At 48.4% G+C, this 19918-nt stretch overlaps 1 protein-coding gene and 1 long non-coding RNA gene across 5 annotated transcripts in view; one reads left to right on the top strand and one right to left on the bottom strand.

Annotated features, from left to right (window-relative positions):
* The window catches only part of LOC139583688 (NLR family CARD domain-containing protein 3-like), a 672088-nt gene that overhangs the window by 348531 nt on the left and 303639 nt on the right, over positions 1-19918 (bottom strand). The window lies entirely within an intron of this gene.
* On the top strand, positions 14528-19490 carry LOC139569044 (uncharacterized). Of its 2 annotated transcripts, XR_011673900.1 has the most exons (6): positions 14528-15254; positions 16220-16311; positions 17096-17226; positions 17770-17932; positions 18262-18454; positions 18511-18731. It is a non-coding gene; the product is annotated as an uncharacterized lncRNA (long non-coding RNA). The 2 variants fall into 2 exon arrangements; XR_011673896.1 differs by lacking the exons at positions 14528-15254; positions 18511-18731 and adding an exon at positions 18744-19490 and having other exon boundaries at positions 15836-16311.

The raw sequence follows: 19918 nt of genomic DNA, 5'->3' as shown, positions 1-19918 counted from the left end.
ACAGAGGGAAAGAGAGAGAGAGGGAGGGTAGAGAGGAAGAAGAGAGGGAGATAGGGGGGGGGGAGAGTCAGAACAGAGGGAAAGAGAGAGAGGGAGGGTAGAGAGTCAGAACAGAGGGAAAGAGAGAGAGGGAGGGTAGAGAGTCAGAACAGAGGGAAAGAGAGAGAGGGAGGGTAGAGAGTCAGAACAGAGGGAAAGAGAGAGAGAGGGAGGGTAGAGAGTCAGAACAGAGGGGAAGAGAGAGAGGGAGGGGAGAGAGTCAGAACAGAGGGAAAGAGAGAGAGAAGGAGAGTAGAGAGTCATAACAGGGAAAGAGAGAGAGAGGGAGGGTAGAGAGTCAGAACAGAGGGAAAGAGAGAGAGGGAGGGGAGAGAGTCAGAACAGAGGGAAAGAGAAAGAGGGAGGGTAGAGAGTCAGAACAGAGAGGGAGGGTAGAGAGTCAGAACAGAGGGAAAGAGAGAGAGGGAGGGTAGAGTCAGAACAGAGGGAAAGAGAGAGAGAGAGGGAGGGGAGAGTCAGAACAGAGGGAAAGAGAGAGAGAGGGAGGGTAGAGAGTCAGAACAGAGGGAAAGAGGGAGGGGAGAGAGTCAGAACAGAGGGAAAGAGAAAGAGGGAGGGTAGAGAGTCAGAACAGAGGGAAAGAGAGAGAGGGAGGGTAGAGAGTCAGAACAGAGGTAAGAGAGAGGGAGGGTAGAGAGTCAGAACAGAGGGAAAGAGAGAGAGAAGGAGAGTAGAGAGTCATAACAGGGAAAGAGAGAGAGAGAGGGTAGCGAGTCAGAACAGAGAGGGAGGGTAGAGAGTCAGAACAGAGGGAAAGAGAGAGGGGGGAGAGTCAGAACAGAGGGAAAGAGAGAGAGGGAGGGTAGAGAGTCAGAACAGAGGGAAAGAGAGAGAGGGAGGGTAGAGAGTCAGAACAGAGGGAAAGAGAGAGAGGGAGGGGAGAGAGTCAGAACAGAGGGAGAGAGAGAGGGGGGAGAGTCAGAACAGAGGGAAAGAGAGAGAGGGAGGGTAGAGAGTCAGAACAGAGGGAAAGAGAGAGAGGGAGGGTAGAGAGTCAGAACAGAGGGAAAGAGAGAGAGGGAGGGTAGAGAGTCAGAACAGAGGGAAAGAGAGAGAGAGGGAGGGTAGAGAGTCAGAACAGAGGGAAAGAGAGAGAGAGGGAGGGAGGGTAGAGAGTCAGAACAGAGGGAAAGAGAGAGGGAGGGGGAGAGTCAGAACAGAGGGAGAGAGGGAGGGGGGAGAGTCAGAACAGAGGGAAAGAGAGAGAGGGAGGGTAGAGAGTGAGAACAGATGGAAAGAGAGAGAGGGAGGGTAGAGAGTCAGAACAGAGGGAAAGAGAGAGGGAGGGTAGAGAGTCAGAACAGAGGGAAAGAGAGAGAGGGAGGGTAGAGAGTCAGAACAGAGGGAAAGAGAGAGAGAGGGAGGGTAGAGAGTCAGAACAGAGGGAAAGAGAGAGAGGAAGGGTAGAGAGTCAGAACAGAGGGAAAGAGAGAGGGAGGGTAGAGAGTCAGAACAGGGGGAGAGAGGGAGGGGGGGGGTAGAGAGTCAGAACAGGGAAAGAGAGAGAGTGGGAGGGTAGAGAGTCAGAACAGAGGGAAAGAGAGAGAGAGGGAGGGGAGAAAGTCAGAACAGAGGGAAAGATGGAGGGGGGAGAGTCAGAACAGAGGGAAAGAGAGAGAGGGAGGGTAGAGAGTCAGAGCAGAGGGAAAGAGAGAGAGGGAGGGTAGAGAGTCAGAACAGAGGGAAAGAGAGAGAGAGGGAGGGTAGAGAGTCAGAACAGAGGGAAAGAGAGAGGGAGGGGAGAGAGTCAGAACAGAGGGAAAGAGAGAGAGAAGGAGAGTAGAGAGTCATAACAGAGGGAAAGAGAGAGAGGGAGGGGAGAGAGTCAGAACAGAGGGGAAGAGAGAGGGAGGGTAGAGAGTCAGAACAGAGGGAAAGAGAGAGAGAGAGGGAGGGGAGAGAGTCAGAACAGAGGGAAAGAGAGAGAGGGAGGGGAGAGAGTCAGAACAGAGGGAAAGAGAGAGAGAGGGAGGGGAGAGAGTCAGAACAGAGGGAAAGAGAGAGAGAGGGAGGGGAGAGAGTCAGAACAGAGGGAAAGAGAGGGGGAGGGGAGAGAGTCAGAACAGAGGGAAAGAGAGAGAGAAGGAGAGTAGAGAGTCATAACAGAGGGAAAGAGAGAGAGGGAGGGGAGAGAGTCAGAACAGAGGGAAAGAGAGAGGGGGGAGAGTCAGAACAGAGGGAAAGAGAGAGAGGGAGGGTAGAGAGTCAGAACAGAGGGAAAGAGAGAGAGGGAGGGTAGAGAGTCAGAACAGAGGGAAAGAGAGAGAGGGAGGGTAGAGAGTCAGAACAGAGGGAAAGAGAGAGAGGGAGGGTAGAGAGTCAGAACAGAGGGAAAGAGAGAGAGAGGGAGGGAGGGTAGAGAGTCAGAACAGAGGGAAAGAGAGAGAGGGAGGGTAGAGAGTCAGAACAGAGGGAAAGAGAGAGGGAGGGGGAGAGTCAGAACAGAGGGAGAGAGGGAGGGGGAGAGTCAGAACAGAGGGAAAGAGAGAGAGGGAGGGTAGAGAGTGAGAACAGAGGGAAAGAGAGAGAGGGAGGGTAAAGAGTCAGAACAGAGGGAAAGAGAGAGGGAGGGTAGAGAGTCAGAACAGAGGGAAAGAGAGAGAGGGAGGGTAGAGAGTCAGAACAGAGGGAAAGAGAGAGAGAGGGAGGGTAGAGAGTCAGAACAGAGGGAAAGAGAGAGGGAGGGTAGAGAGTCAGAACAGAGGGAGAGAGGGAGGGGGGAGAGTCAGAACAGAGGGAAAGAGAGAGAGGGAGGGTAGAGAGTCAGAACAGAGGGAAAGACAGAGAGGGAGGGGAGAGCGTCAGAACAGAGGGAAAGAGAGCGGGAGGGTAGAGAGTCAGAACAGAGGGAAAGAGAGAGAGGGAGGGTAGAGAGTCAGAACAGAGGGAAAGAGAGAGAGAGGGAATGGAGGGTAGAGAGTCAGAACAGAGGGAAAGAGAGAGAGGGAGGGTAGAGAGTCAGAACAGAGGGAAAGAGAGAGAGAGGGTAGAGAGTCAGAACAGAGGGAAAGAGAGAGAGAGAGGGAGGGGAGAGAGTCAGAACAGAGGGAAAGAGAGAGAGGGAGGGGAGAGAGTCAGAACAGAGGGAAAGAGAGAGAGAGGGAGGGGAGAGAGTCAGAACAGAGGGAAAGAGAGAGAGAGGGAGGGGAGAGAGTCAGAACAGAGGGAAAGAGAGGGGGAGGGGAGAGAGTCAGAACAGAGGGAAAGAGAGAGAGAAGGAGAGTAGAGAGTCATAACAGAGGGAAAGAGAGAGAGGGAGGGGAGCGAGTCAGAACAGAGGGAAAGAGAGAGGGGGGAGAGTCAGAACAGAGGGAAAGAGAGAGAGGGAGGGTAGAGAGTCAGAACAGAGGGAAAGAGAGAGAGAGGGAGGGAGGGTAGAGAGTCAGAACAGAGGGAAAGAGAGAGGGAGGGGGAGAGTCAGAACAGAGGGAGAGAGAGTCAGAACAGAGGGAAAGAGAGAGAGGGAGGGTAGAGAGTGAGAACAGAGGGAAAGAGAGAGAGGGAGGGTAGAGAGTCAGAACAGAGGGAAAGAGAGAGGGAGGGTAGAGAGTCAGAACAGAGGGAAAGAGAGAGAGGGAGGGTAGAGAGTCAGAACAGAGGGAAAGAGAGAGAGAGGGAGGGTAGAGAGTCAGAACAGAGGGAAAGAGAGAGAGGAAGGGTAGAGAGTCAGAACAGAGGGAAAGAGAGAGGGAGGGTAGAGAGTCAGAACAGGGGGAGAGAGGGAGGGGGGGGGTAGAGAGTCAGAACAGGGAAAGAGAGAGAGTGGGAGGGTAGAGAGTCAGAACAGAGGGAAAGAGAGAGAGAGGGAGGGGAGAAAGTCAGAACAGAGGGAAAGATGGAGGGGGGAGAGTCAGAACAGAGGGAAAGAGAGAGAGGGAGGGTAGAGAGTCAGAGCAGAGGGAAAGAGAGAGAGGGAGGGTAGAGAGTCAGAACAGAGGGAAAGAGAGAGAGGGAGGGTAGAGAGTCAGAACAGAGGGAAAGAGAGAGGGAGGGTAGAGAGTCAGAACAGAGGGAAAGAGAGAGAGAAGGAGAGTAGAGAGTCATAACAGAGGGAAAGAGAGAGAGGGAGGGGAGAGAGTCAGAACAGAGGGGAAGAGAGAGGGAGGGTAGAGAGTCAGAACAGAGGGAAAGAGAGAGAGAGAGGGAGGGGAGAGAGTCAGAACAGAGGGAAAGAGAGAGAGGGAGGGGAGAGAGTCAGAACAGAGGGAAAGAGAGAGAGAGGGAGGGGAGAGAGTCAGAACAGAGGGAAAGAGAGAGAGAGGGAGGGGAGAGAGTCAGAACAGAGGGAAAGAGAGGGGGAGGGGAGAGAGTCAGAACAGAGGGAAAGAGAGAGAGAAGGAGAGTAGAGAGTCATAACAGAGGGAAAGAGAGAGAGGGAGGGGAGAGAGTCAGAACAGAGGGAAAGAGAGAGGGGGGAGAGTCAGAACAGAGGGAAAGAGAGAGAGGGAGGGTAGAGAGTCAGAACAGAGGGAAAGAGAGAGAGGGAGGGTAGAGAGTCAGAACAGAGGGAAAGAGAGAGAGGGAGGGTAGAGAGTCAGAACAGAGGGAAAGAGAGAGAGGGAGGGTAGAGAGTCAGAACAGAGGGAAAGAGAGAGAGAGGGAGGGTAGAGAGTCAGAACAGAGGGAAAGAGAGAGAGGGAGGGTAGAGAGTCAGAACAGAGGGAAAGAGAGAGGGAGGGGGAGAGTCAGAACAGAGGGAAAGAGAGAGAGGGAGGGTAGAGAGTGAGAACAGAGGGAAAGAGAGAGAGGGAGGGTAGAGAGTCAGAACAGAGGGAAAGAGAGAGGGAGGGTAGAGAGTCAGAACAGAGGGAAAGAGAGAGAGGGAGGGTAGAGAGTCAGAACAGAGGGAAAGAGAGAGAGAGGGAGGGTAGAGAGTCAGAACAGAGGGAAAGAGAGAGGGAGGGTAGAGAGTCAGAACAGAGGGAGAGAGGGAGGGGGAGAGTCAGAACAGAGGGAAAGAGAGAGAGGGAGGGTAGAGAGTCAGAACAGAGGGAAAGACAGAGAGGGAGGGGAGAGCGTCAGAACAGAGGGAAAGAGAGAGGGAGGGTAGAGAGTCAGAACAGAGGGAAAGAGAGAGAGGGAGGGTAGAGAGTCAGAACAGAGGGAAAGAGAGAGAGAGGGAATGGAGGGTAGAGAGTCAGAACAGAGGGAAAGAGAGAGAGATGGAGGGGAGAAAGTCAGAACAGAGGGAAAGAGAGAGAGAGGGAGAGTAGAGAGTCAGAACAGAGGGAAAGAGAGAGAGAGGGAGGGGAGAAAGTCAGAACAGAGGGAAATAGAGAGAGAGGGAGGGTAGAGAGTCAAAACAGAGGGAGAGAGGGAGGGGGGTGAGTCAGAACAGAGGGAAAGAGAGAGAGGGAGGGTAGAGAGTCAGAACAGAGGGAGAGAGGGGGGGGGGAGAGTCAGAACAGAGGGAAAGAGAGAGAGGGAGGATAGAGAGTCAGAACAGAGGGAAAGAGAGAGAGAGGGAGGGTAGAGAGTCAGAACAGAGGGAAAGAGAGAGAGAGGGAGGGGAGAAAGTCAGAACAGAGGGAAATAGAGAGAGAGGGAGGGTAGAGAGTCAAAACAGAGGGAGAGAGGGAGGGGGGTGAGTCAGAACAGAGGGAAAGAGAGAGAGGGAGGGTAGAGAGTCAGAACAGAGGGAAAGAGAGAGAGGGAGGGTAGAGAGTCAGAACAGAGTGAAAGAGAGAGAGGGAGGGTAGAGAGTCAGAACAGAGGGAAAGAGAGAGAGAGGGAGGGTAGAGAGTCAGAACAGAGGGGAAGAGAGAGAGGGAGGGGAGAGAGTCAGAACAGAGGAGAGAGAGAAAGAGAGAGAGAGGGAGGGTAGAGAGTCAGAACAGAGGGAAAGAGAGAGAGGGAGGGGAGAGAGTCAGAACAGAGGGAAAGAGAAAGAGGGAGGGTAGAGAGTCAGAACAGAGAGGGAGGGTAGAAAGTCAGAACAGAGGGAAAGAGAGAGAGGGAGGGTAGAGTCAGAACAGAGGGAAAGAGAGAGAGAGAGGGAGGGGAGAGAGTCAGAACAGAGGGAAAGAGAGAGAGAGGGAGGGTAGAGAGTCAGAACAGAGGGAAAGAGGGAGGGGAGAGAGTCAGAACAGAGGGAAAAGAGAAAGAGGGAGGGTAGAGAGTCAGAACAGAGGGAAAGAGAGAGAGGGAGGGTAGAGAGTCAGAACAGAGGTAAGAGAGAGGGAGGGTAGAGAGTCAGAACAGAGGGAAAGAGAGAGAGAAGGAGAGTAGAGAGTCATAACAGGGAAAGAGAGAGAGAGAGGGTAGCGAGTCAGAACAGAGAGGGAGGGTAGAGAGTCAGAACAGAGGGAAAGAGAGAGGGGGGAGAGTCAGAACAGAGGGAAAGAGAGAGAGGGAGGGTAGAGAGTCAGAACAGAGAGAGGGAGGGTAGAGAGTCAGAACAGAGGGAAAGAGAGAGAGGGAGGGGAGAGAGTCAGAACAGAGGGAAAGAGAGAGAGGGAGGGTAGAGTCAGAACAGAGGGAAAGAGAGAGAGGGAGGGTAGAGAGTCAGAACAGAGGGAAAGAGAGAGAGGGAGGGTAGAGAGTCAGAACAGAGGGAAAGAGAGAGAGGGAGGGTAGAGAGTCAGAACAGAGGGAAAGAGAGAGAGAGGGAGGGTAGAGAGTCAGAACAGAGGGAAAGAGGGAGGGAGGGTAGAGAGTCAGAACAGAGGGAAAGAGAGAGGGAGGGGGAGAGTCAGAACAGAGGGAGAGAGGGAGGGGGAGAGTCAGAACAGAGGGAAAGAGAGAGAGGGAGGGTAGAGAGTCAGAACAGAGGGAAAGAGAGAGAGGGAGGGTAGAGAGTCAGAACAGAGGGAAAGAGAGAGGGAGGGTAGAGAGTCAGAACAGAGGGAAAGAGAGAGAGGGAGGGTAGAGAGTCAGAACAGAGGGAAAGAGAGAGAGATGGAGGGTAGAGGGTCAGAACAGAGGGGAAAGAGAGAGGGAGGGGAGAGAGTCCGAACAGAGGGAGAGAGGGAGGGGGGAGAGTCAGAACAGAGGGAAAGAGAGAGAGGGAGGGTAGAGAGTCAGAACAGAGGGAAAGAGAGAGGGAGGGGAGAGAGTCAGAACAGAGGGAAAGAGAGAGGGAGGGTAGAGAGTCAGAACAGAGGGAAAGAGAGAGAGGGAGGGTAGAGAGTCAGAACAGAGGGAAAGAGAGAGAGAGGGATGGAGGGTAGAGAGTCAGAACAGAGGGAAAGAGAGAGAGAGGGAGGGGAGAGAGTCAGAACAGAGGGAAAGAGAGAGAGAGGGAGGGTAGAGAGTCAGAACAGAGGGAGAGAGGGAGGGGGGAGAGTCAGAACAGAGGGAAAGAGAGAGAGGGAGGGTAGAGAGTCAGAACAGAGGGAAAGAGAGAGAGGGGGAGGGTAGAGAGTCAGAACAGAGGGAAAGAGAGAGAGAGGGAGGGGAGAAAGTCAGAACAGAGGGAAAGAGAGAGAGAGGGAGGGTAGAGAGTCAGAACAGAGGGAGAGAGGGAGGGGGGAGAGTCAGAACAGAGGGAAAGAGAGAGAGGGAGGGTAGAGAGTCAGAACAGAGGGAAAGAGAGAGAGGGAGGGTAGAGAGTCAGAACAGAGGGAAAGAGAGAGAGGGAGGGTAGAGAGTCAGAACAGAGGGAAAGAGAGAGAGAGGGAGGGTAGAGAGTCAGAACAGAGGGGAAGAGAGAGAGGGAGGGGAGAGAGTCAGAACAGAGGGAGAGAGAGAGAGAAGGAGAGTAGAGAGTCATAACAGGGAAAGAGAGAGAGAGGGAGGGTAGAGAGTCAGAACAGAGGGAAAGAGAGAGAGGGAGGGGAGAGAGTCAGAACAGAGGGAAAGAGAAAGAGGGAGGGTAGAGAGTCAGAACAGAGAGGGAGGGTAGAGAGTCAGAACAGAGGGAAAGAGAGAGAGGAGGGTAGAGTCAGAACAGAGGGAAAGAGAGAGAGAGAGGGAGGGTAGAGAGTCAGAACAGAGGCAAAGAGAGAGAGAGGGAGGGTAGAGAGTCAGAACAGAGGGAAAGAGGGAGGGGAGAGAGTCAGAACAGAGGGAAAGAGAAAGAGGGAGGGTAGAGAGTCAGAACAGAGGGAAAGAGAGAGAGGGAGGGTAGAGAGTCAGAACAGAGGTAAGAGAGAGGGAGGGTAGAGAGTCAAAACAGAGGGAAAGAGAGAGAGAAGGAGAGTAGAGAGTCATAACAGGGAAAGAGAGAGAGAGAGGGTAGCGAGTCAGAACAGAGAGGGAGGGTAGAGAGTCAGAACAGAGGGAAAGAGAGAGAGGGAGGGTAGAGTCAGAACAGAGGGAAAGAGAGAGAGAGGGAGGGGAGAGAGTCAGAACAGAGGGAAAGAGAGAGAGAGGGAGGGTAGAGTCAGAACAGAGGGAAAGAGAGAGAGGGAGGGGAGAGAGTCAGAACAGAGGGAAAGAGAAAGAGGGAGGGTAGAGAGTCAGAACAGAGGGAAAGAGAGAGAGGGAGGGTAGAGAGTCAGAACAGAGGTAAGAGAGAGAGAGGGAGGGTAGAGAATCAGTCCAAGGAGCCAGACTCTGATGAGACTCAGACCAAGGAGCCAGACTCTGATGAGACTCAGACCAAGGAGCCAGACTCTGATGAGACTCAGACCAAGGAGCCAGACTCTGATGAGACTCAGACCAAGGAGCCAGACTCTGATGAGACTCAGACCAAGGAGCCAGACTCTGATGAGACTCAGACCAAGGAGCCAGACTCTGATGAGACTCAGACCAAGGAGCCAGACTCTGATGAGACTCAGACCAAGGAGCCAGACTGATGAGACTCAGACCAAGGAGCCAGACTGATGAGACTCAGACCAAGGAGCCAGACTCTGATGAGACTCAGACCAAGGAGGTAGTGTCTGCTGTACCCAAGCCCCAGTCTACAACTGAACCATCGTTCCAACAACCTATTGGTGAAACATGTGAAATGTCTCACAATGTGCCTGAATGTAGAGTTGACCATGCAATTGTATTAGCTGCGCCTGGGTATCAAGATAGGGCTGATGAAGTTGTCTCTGCGACAGAGCACGTAAACAGGGCCGGATGTGCTACCTCAAAGGAGCTTCAGACTGCCCTGGATAGCATCACAGCCATGTCTGGGTGTGATACATCAGAGGAGGTTACTGCTGCCCTGGATAGCATCACAGCCATGTCTGGGTGTGATACATCAGAGGAGGTTACTGCTGCCGTGGATAGCATCACAGCCATGTCTGGGTGTGATACATCAGAGGAGGTTACTGCTGTCCTGGATAGCATCACAGCCATGTCTGGGTGTGATACATCAGAGGAGGTTGCTGCTGCCCTGGATAGCATCACAGCCATGTCTGGGTGTGATACATCAGAGGAGGTTACTGCTGCCCTGGATAGCATCACAGCCATGTCTGGGTGTGATACATCAGAGGAGGTTACTGCTGCCGTGGATAGCATCACAGCCATGTCTGGGTGTGATACATCAGAGGAGGTTACTGCTGTCCTGGATAGCATCACAGCCATGTCTGGGTGTGATACATCAGAGGAGGTTACTGCTGTCCTGGATAGCATCACAGCCATGTCTGGGTGTGATACATCAGAGGAGGTTACTGCTGTCCTGGATAGCATCACAGCCATGTCTGGGTGTGATACATCAGAGGAGGTTACTGCTGTCCTGGATAGCATCACAGCCATGTCTGGGTGTGATACATCAGAGGAGGTTACTGCTGTCCTGGATAGCATCACAGCCATGTCTGGGTGTGATACATCAGAGGAGGTTACTGCTGCCGTGGATAGCATCACAGCCATGTCTGGGTGTGATACATCAGAGGAGGTTACTGCTGTCCTGGATAGCATCACAGCCATGTCTGGGTGTGATACATCAGAGGAGGTTACTGCTGCCGTGGATAGCATCACAGCCATGTCTGGGTGTGATACATCAGAGGAGGTTACTGCTGCCGTGGATAGCATCACAGCCATGTCTGGGTGTGATACATCAGAGGAGGTTACTGCTGCCGTGGATAGCATCACAGCCATGTCTGGGTGTGATACATCAGAGGAGGTTACTGCTGCCGTGGATAGCATCACAGCCATGTCTGGGTGTGATACATCAGAGGAGGTTACTGCTGTCCTGGATAGCATCACAGCCATGTCTGGGTGTGATACATCAGAGGAGGTTGCTGCTGCCCTGGATAGCATCACAGCCATGTCTGGGTGTGATACATCAGAGGAGGTTACTGCTGTCCTGGATAGCATCACAGCCATGTCTGGGTGTGATACATCAGAGGAGGTTACTGCTGCCCTGGATAGCATCACAGCCATGTCTGGGTGTGATACATCAGAGGAGGTTACTGCTGTCCTGGATAGCATCACAGCCATGTCTGGGTGTGATACATCAGAGGAGGTTACTGCTGCCCTGGATAGCATCACAGCCATGTCTGGGTGTGATACATCAGAGGAGGTTGCTGCTGCCCTGGATAGCATCACAGCCATGTCTGGGTGTGATACATCAGAGGAGGTTACTGCTGCCCTGGATAGCATCACAGCCATGTCTGGGTGTGATACATCAGAGGAGGTTGCTGCTGCCCTGGATAGCATCACAGCCATGTCTGGGTGTGATACATCAGAGGAGGTTACTGCTGTCCTGGATAGCATCACAGCCATGTCTGGGTGTGATACATCAGAGGAGGTTACTGCTGCCCTGGATAGCATGACATGTGTCACGTAAGTGTAACTATCACACACATTGTGTTATTACTGAATAGTAATGTATTGCCTTTGGGTAGAGGGGTGACTTGTTTCTGCCTTGTGTTATTACTGAATAGTAATGTATTGCCTTTGGGTAGAGGGGTGACTTGTTTCCGCCTTGTGTTATTACTGAATAGTAATGTATTGCCTTTGGGTAGAGGGGTGACTTGTTTCTGCCTTGTGTTATTACTGAATAGTAATCTATTGCCTTTGGGTAGAGGGGTGACTTGTTTCCGCCTTGTGTTATTACTGAATAGTAATGTATTGCCTTTGGGTAGAGGGGTGACTTGTTTCAGCCTTGTGTTATTACTGAATAGTAATCTATTGCCTTTGGGTAGAGGGGTGACTTGTTTCCGCCTTGTGTTATTACTGAATAGTAATCTATTGCCTTTGGGGAGAGGGGTGACTTGTTTCTGCCTTGTGTTATTACTGAATAGTAATGTATTGCCTTTGGGTAGAGGGGTGACTTGTTTCCGCCTTGTGTTATTACTGAATAGTAATCTATTGCCTTTGGGGAGAGGGGTGACTTGTTTCTGCCTTGTGTTATTACTGAATAGTAATGTATTGCCTTTGGGTAGAGGGGTGACTTGTTTCAGCCTTGTGTTATTACTGAATAGTAATCTATTGCCTTTGGGTAGAGGGGTGACTTGTTTCCGCCTTGTGTTATTACTGAATAGTAATGTATTGCCTTTGGGTAGAGGGGTGACTTGTTTCCGCCTTGTGTTATTACTGAATAGTAATGTATTGCCTTTGGGTAGAGGGGTGACTTGTTTCCACCTTGTGTTATTACTGAATAGTAATCTATTACCTTTGGGTAGAGGGGTGACTTGTTTCCGCCTTGTGTTATTACTGAATAGTAATCTATTGCCTTTGGGTAGAGGGGTGACTTGTTTCTGCCTTGTGTTATTACTGAATAGTAATGTATTGCCTTTGGGTAGAGGGGTGACTTGTTTCTGCCTTGTGTTATTACTGAATAGTAATGTATTGCCTTTGGGTAGAGGGGTGACTTGTTTCCGCCTTGTGTTATTACTGAATAGTAATCTATTGCCTTTGGGTAGAGGGGTGACTTGTTTCTGCCTTGTGTTATTACTGAATAGTAATGTATTGCCTTTGGGTAGAGGGGTGACTTGTTTCCGCCTTGTGTTATTACTGAATAGTAATCTATTGCCTTTGGGTAGAGGGGTGACTTGTTTCCGCCTTGTGTTATTACTGAATAGTAATCTATTGCCTTTGGGTAGAGGGGTGACTTGTTTCCGCCTTGTGTTATTACTGAATAGTAATCTATTGCCTTTGGGGAGAGGGGTGACTTGTTTCTGCCTTGTGTTATTAGTGAATAGTAATCTATTGCCTTTGGGTAGAGGGGTGACTTGTTTCTGCCTTGTGTTATTACTGAATAGTAATCTATTGCCTTTGGGTAGAGGGGTGACTTGTTTCTGCCTTGTGTTACAGGGAGAGAGCTCCGGATGATATGCTAACCGATGTGGAATATGCAAATGCCTTTCAAGAGAGTTAAGTGTCCCAAGCATCCGAGCCACATTTCAGTAGGCCACAGTGGAACGTTGACTCTTGTCCAGGTTCAATATTTTCTGCTACAACCGATCCCCTTCCCACTATGATACCACCTTCAAGCGCCATCTGTAATGAGGTAACCCAGCCTACAGATGTGGAACTCAACACCTTCAACGCCTGTATTGGTGACATGGCCCCTCTCGGGTACACAGAGAACTCCATGGCTGCTCTTGAGAGGGTCTGTGGTGAATATGTCCTTCAACAACAACAGCCGGCACAGCCTCTAGAGCCCCAGCAGGTTGAGGTGCATCTGGAAACGTTTCATCAAGTGCCGCAGCAGGAGGCCCGGGTCCTACATCCCCAACAACCAGCATCTCAAGTGCCTGAAACTCCACAGCAGACCGTTGATATACGAGGGTTCAACGTGTGCAAACCCAAGCCAGTGACATCTTTACAGTCGCAAAGGACATTGTTCCCCACACCACCACAATCCGAAGCAGCTGTCACCTATGAAGAATCCGTGCCTGGTCCCAGCCGATATAACCTGTACAGCGACGGGGCTACCGTGTCGTCCATTGCGATGATAATCCCTGTGATGAAACAGTTGATTATTTGCGCCACGTGTAAAAAGAAGTTCAACAGAGCGTTCATCTGTAACAACTACTTGATTCAGCTGAACAGGCCCATGCAATGTGCTTGCGGCTGTGTATTGTGCAGACTGTGTTACAGTGAACAAAGTGGTTGTCGCCTACACAATATATCGTCCACAAGGAGAGAGAGAGAGACAGAGAGAGAGCGAGAGAGAGAGAGAGGGAGAGAGAGAGAGAGAGAGGGGGGGGAGATAGAGGAGAGAGATAGAGAGAGAGACAGAGAGAGATAAATAGAGAGAGAGATACCACTCTAAGCACCACACCCTTGCCAATTTTCCCTGCTCTGGAGAATGTAGGAGACTGGGATCTGGAACTCAACATAGATGATAAGTTCAAGACTGACAAGGAGGTCAACGTCCATGTGCAGCTGATTATGAATGAGGAGCAATCCTCTGGAGTTGACACCCTGTGAAGAGGTATGTATATTTCCATTTATAGATATATCTGTCTATGTCTATGTTATACTACAATGACGAGCCCTGATCATGTAGCTAGACTGACAGTGTTCTCTTCCCGCGCAGCGTTCAACCATCTCATCACAGTGAATGACACCATGTCCTTCAGGTACTGGGTAAGCAAAGCAATGCCAGAAGAGGTGGCCTACAGATATGTCTGCATCCCTCATGTACCTGGGTTCTGGGATCACGTTGTGGTGGGAACCCGTCCCCTTCCCAGAACGGAGAAGCTGATCGGACCTGATGACTTCTTACCGAGATTGTTCAATGTGTCACTTGGGTCCTACAGGTTTCATTGGTGCTGTTTTGTCTTGAAGAAACAGATCATTTTGACTATGTGGTGCACTTTGTTGCCCAGGAGAGGGCAGTCTAAGGTAGTCACAGTTGTTGACAACACACTGAGAAACCTCACCTCGAGCATAGAGTTTAGAAGAATGGTATTCTATCTTTGTAGGTGGTTTACAGCTCAGTACGTGTCACCACAAGACAGGCGGCTTAACCTTGTGTTAGATTGTAAACCCAGTGAAGGTGCTACTTTGGTCCATGTCATAGCTTTGTTGGCTTCCAGGATTGGGATGGAAACAGTAACACCTCACCTGGCCCAGCAACGGGCCAAAGATGATAGCAATTACTGTTTCAATGGCAGGAATGCCAACAGCATGTTCACATGCCCCTCAGACGGTAATTCAGGAGGTAATTACATCGATATTGTTGAGGAGTTTAGCTCCTACCACAACAGTGGCGATGATGTTATTGGTCTCATTCACATGTCCACAACCACAGAGTGTTACAGCTTCCTTTAAAGTAGAGCAATGTTTGTATATTGTTACCTCAGCCTACAAGAGTCTACATGTGGGACCGTGTGGTAACATGATGCCTAAAGGTTATTTTAGGTCTTGTTTGACAATGGGCCCTGACTGATAAAAATTAATATGGTGATGTTCTCAATGTCACATGTTTACGATTTTATACCTTACTTTAATTGACCATATTACACCTGGGTAATGTGTCTACCCTTTTGTATCAGCCAACCTTATATATCTATTGCCTTGAAATAAAATATGTCTTGCATATACATATATCTTGGTTGTGTTTATTTGAAAGATGACAGCGACACCACATTTTGAAAGACAATTGATGTGACAGTAATTGAGAATGAACTGCCTATGATCGGGTGCACATCTATGTGGATTACTCAGTAGACACTGGTTCTGTGTTGCATTCCCAGCCTTAGTTCTACGCGGCCAGGGTCCGTTATCACCGCCAGAGGAAATCAGAAGCTATTTCATTCAGCACAGGGATCTATCTGTGTACTGTCTATTTAGAACTTACAAAGGAAGGTGCTACTGGCCTCCCTATGTCAGTGAATCTGCTGGTGTTTCCATGTGATAGGGTAGTGGGGTATATGGTGTCACTGTCGTCGTCGCTGTCCTCATCGTCACTGTCCTCCTGGTAGTAGTGGTAATAACCACCACCTCGGTTTAGGTTGCTCAGGGTTGTTAGCCTGTCTCAGCCTGTTGCTACACAGACAACATAAGGCTCTGAACAGCATCCAGACCATGCTGGAGGCTCGGCTCATAAGCTGCGCACTTTGTAAGTATACGGGAAAGCACGTTGGTATCGTGAACCAGACATCAAACGCTTGATAGTACAGACACCTTGGGCTATCCGATAGGACCGTGCAGGGAGATGACGAGAGCTACTACGAGCGGGTCCAGAGAGCATCTTTTCCGTTGCGAGAAGGAGCTTGCCGAAGCCGCTCTGGAAGACAGAGGGAGCTCCTACGTATTAGACATCTTCAGAAAACGTGAGTCATCGTGAAAGGGTTCAGTGTGACAATGTCGACTACGAGCGTTACGGGTTGATCCCTATCCATCGGGACGTCAACTCCTAGGCTTACGTAAGTAAGGGTTTGGAAGTAAGCATTTCAAGGTATTGCCTACACCTGTTGTGTTTGATGCAGTTGACAAATACAATTTGATTTCATTTCATTTTAACTATGCGTTTAATACACTTTATGTTGGTGTTTCTTTTATTTTGGCAGATACAGTACATGTACTGTATGTCTTTTTTGATAGTTATTTTTGTAGAAACTATTGATCCTCTTAGGCTAAATTATGCTCTGTTGTATTTTAAACATTGAGAGCGGGCTCCTGTGGTTGGATTAAAAAAATAATAATAATTGTAAAAAGTATTTATTTTGTATTTGTTTTGCCCCTTGGGCCCCCTACGGGCTTGGTCCCAGCTCCTGAATCACACATTTTGCTAGTCACATTTATTTATTATGCAGTTTATATATTTTTATTAATCAATTAATTAAACAAGTGGCCCCCCTACCTCCTCTCCTCCCCATCTGACAAATAACAAAGTGTCCGCAGCAGCAGGCCTCTACACTCATTGAGAGTGGGCTCCTGAATCCCCCTGTGGTTGGCGGTTGCAGTAAAAAATAATTATATATTACATACTGTATATTTTTTTATTTCTCCGGGGCCCAGGGGCAATAGCCCAGGTAAGCCAGCCCTTCCTATGTCAGAAAATAGCCAAGGCCTATTGACCTTATTCCTATGTGTTTCTGGATCAATCAATACAATTTCTGAATCCTTAAAATGTACATTTTGGTGTCTTGAAGTTTCCTATGACCTACAGGCCGAGGGAAATGCATTCATTTTGCAATGTATTAGCCTATTTCTTAGGTCTATAGAATATTTACTACACAAGTGAAATATGAACATCAGTCATGTCGATTGTATAGGATTCCAGCGCCTTGACAGATGCACACACACCACTGTGGTGACACGTCCCCTATATGACTATCTCTGTCCCCACGTTGTGATTCCCCCTCCCCCACTCCACTTTACCGCGCAGAGCCAGAGAGGGAAAATCACTTTCATCTGGAGAAGCTCGTCCGGTAACACGGGGCGGCCCATCTGCAGGTCCCCGCTGTTCCTAAAAGAAAGGTGAGCAATATCATATTTTCAACAATTGAAATGATATGGAAAGTTATTTTCATGCTGTAGTACAATTCCACCACCATAAATCGTTGTATTGGTTTATGAACTATGTTAGCCTAGTTAGCTTGTTTGTTGCTAGTGCTAATGTTCGCTCACTATCTAGCTAATGCACTAGTGAGCCAATTTGGTTGACATTTGGGTAGCTTGATTAGTTAACATAACTGTTGATAAAGAGACTGATATTTTATGGCTATTTCAGTCAATTCTATCAGTGTGGTTATAAGTAACATGCATAGACAGCTAAATGGGACACGTGATCCCCATAGATGAACTTGAGACGGTAGCAGTTTGATAACATTAGATGGTGTTAGTTTAGCGAGCTAAAGTTGGCTGGCTGGAAACCAGGGGTTGTGCACCCCACCTTGCATCTCATAGCAGAGTGGAAGAGGGAAAGTCACAGATGGAATTTTTTACTGCTTCTAACGTGCTTGTTTTGTAGTCATCTAACAAACATACATTATGTCTCTTATAAATTGTAGGTTAAGCCATGAATGTTGATTGTCTGACAGCCTTGGTATAGTTAAGCAGTAAAGCACAAGGAAAGGTTGAGGACTGTTCTTACGTAAGAGGCAACGCGGAGTGCCTGCCTGGTTACAGCCCTTAGCCTTGGTATATTGGCCATATACCACAAACCCCCGAGGTGCCTTATTTCTTAAATATACCACAGTTTCAGCCAATCAACATCCAGGACCCAAACTACCCAGTTTATAATGTCTGCTTTATTCCACAGATTAAGGATTTGAGTTGGCCTGACGGAGAGATCTTCCAGGCGACTCCGGCCCATGGAGGATGCAGAGCATCACATCAGATCAAACATTGATAAACCAGTACTTTACCAGCGTTTTATCAATATCTTTAAAGGTAAGGTGAAGATTGAATATATTTCTGACAGTCCTAAATATGACAGCTATGAATTAGATGAATCAGATGTACATTTTAGAGGTTAGTGGGAAACAGTGAATTGGGATATATGGGCACAGTCACCCAGGAACAAAGGTTTAAAGGAATAGCCATGTCTTTGTATTATGGTCATACAAAAGGTCCACTACAGTCACACGATGCTCCATCTGAAATCTCCTTCCACCTTGAAAACCAATCATTGGTTTAGAAGACAAAGTAAGAGTGACAACTGAATCTAGCCTCTTGAAAGACAGAGCAGCGCATCCCCCTCCCTAAACCCCCTGCTGCACACCTGAACCTCATTTTGATTGGCAGTGATATGTGTGAGATCACTTTTAGACAGTGTGAGGTCATTTTATGAGAACAGTTGTTTTTGGAGAAGCTTGGCAAGTTGAATGGGGTGATCATGTGACCAGAGTGGACCTCCAGACAGAGATTATTCTCTGTAATAATTAACTAGCACAATGCAATATCTCCTAATGTTTGTATTTTGTGTCTGCTAAGGACGGGGAGTTTTTGCCACTGAATTCATATCCAAAGGAGACTTTGTTGTGGAGTACCGAGGTGAACTGCTTACACAACAGGAGGGCGAGGTCCGAGCTGATCACTACAATGATTCTGCAAAGGTGTTTCTTTACGATGTCCAATGGAAAGGAAGAACATGGTGGTAAGTAGGATTGATGAGAACAAAATAAACATATTAATGCCTTTTGAGATCTAAAAAAAGCAACAACATTAAAATGGAGACAGACATTTTAATGGTTGGTGGCACAATATGCACTGTAGGCCTATCTCAGGCCCAGATACTAATTTGACCGTGTCCCTGACCTAAACAGTAAGGAACAATATTAGTCTTCAAACCAACTGGTTCGCTATCAGAGCATCTGCACTCCTTTTTTAAACAACGCGTTAGGGACTTTTCTGCCCCTTTTCTGGAATAGAAACCCTGTGCTGCAATATCTTCATTAAACTGTGACATGTTATGTTTCTATGCAGCATTGATGCATCTGAAGAAGACTCCTCCCTTGGGAGACTCGTTAATGATGATCACTAAAGACTCAATCTCAAAATGAAGGCCATACAAGCAAACGATGAGCCACACTTGTGCCTCTTCGCGACTCGAGATATTGCAGCTGGCGAAGAGTTGACTTATAGTTACGGTGATTCAGACTGGCCATGGAGAACACAGGTGAGGAACTTTTTAAGATGCTAGATGAAATTACCACCCTTCTTCATTAAACACAGGAGAGGAACTCTCTTTATTAAGATGCTAGATGAAATTACCACCCATCTTCATTAAACACAGGAGAGGAACTCTCTTTATTAAGATGCTAGATGAAATTACCACCCATCTTGGAAGAGCCGGGAGGATGAGCAATTCACTACCCTGTCATGCAATATGTTGTGATGCAGACAGTGTCTCTTAACTACTAAGATGTAATTGATGTCTAATTGTTGTCTTGGTTCACTTAATTCAGGTCATCAAAACTGAATTGTCGTCCAGCCCAAAACCTGGTAAGAACTTTACTAAAGTCATAGATCAATATGAGTTTATTTTTTTCTATTATCACATTTACTATTTCACTTTCACAAATACACATTTATAGTCTAACATCAATTGCACTGGAATGCAGTGCACTTGTTACATACATCAAAAGTTAACTAAATATACAATACATTCAAATATATGAAATAAAAACCTTATCAATAAGAACTCAGTAGTTAGGCTCTTGTGGGCTCATTTAGTAGCCCAACTCATGAGGGATTTGCTCTTCTCCTGAAAAGTTCAGTCCTGCATCTGACCAGAATAGGATGTTCAAAACTAAACGCTACACCAGGCATTTCCTGTGTGCTTTCTTATACACTAGGTCCCCAGATGTATACAATGCATTAGATCACGTTTTTTGATTTGAGGGGATTTTTCAGTGTTTTAAAAATGTTGATTATGTGTCAGCATCCAGGGGTTTGTCAGTTTCTACAAAAACAGTCTCTTAGTGCAGAGATGTCTGACTGTTCTGCCTGTTGGTCACAGGCTGGGAGCAGAACAGGGGCTGTGGCAGAGCAGAGCACTTAGGGGTGAAGTCCCTTGCTCAAAGGCAAAACAGCAGTAGGTAGTACACAGGGATACACCGGTAACCCACCGGGCTTCAATATCCCCGTATACTACCTACTGCCGTTGTGCCCATCAGCAAGGCACTTTACAACACACACATCACAGGCTGATATCAAGATGCTAAGTGCTGTCAATCAATATCAGTAACATACCAGTTACTGCCAATCGGAGCTGCTAACAGGGGTACAAGGGTCTGTCTGCCCGCCTATTGGCTCTTTCAACGCAGATAGACCACACTGCCTGAACATGCTTTGGCTAAACTCAGCTGTGACTTAAAAAACAATGGACTCAGCTTTGACTATCATAAACTTGTTCCGATCAACATTTATCCTTCAACATGGCTCGTTTCGTAGTCTGCTGAGCATCATGATCTACTTTTACATAATGATGTTAGGTAGCTGAGTAAGGGTAGGCCTAATGCTCTCAAGAGAGTATGAGAGTTTAGGGAGGAGATAATTGCATTTCTCTGCAATTGCCGCCACAACAAACCCAACACATACTAGTGTAAATGCTTGATGAGGAGTTTGTAGCTGAGGTTTG

The sequence above is a fragment of the Salvelinus alpinus genome, chromosome 1, assembly GCF_045679555.1.
Source record: "Salvelinus alpinus chromosome 1, SLU_Salpinus.1, whole genome shotgun sequence".
Taxonomy (NCBI): Eukaryota; Metazoa; Chordata; class Actinopteri; order Salmoniformes; family Salmonidae; genus Salvelinus; species Salvelinus alpinus.
The sequence above is the reverse complement of the archived record's forward strand: the minus strand, read 5'-3'. Positions and strand labels throughout refer to the sequence as shown.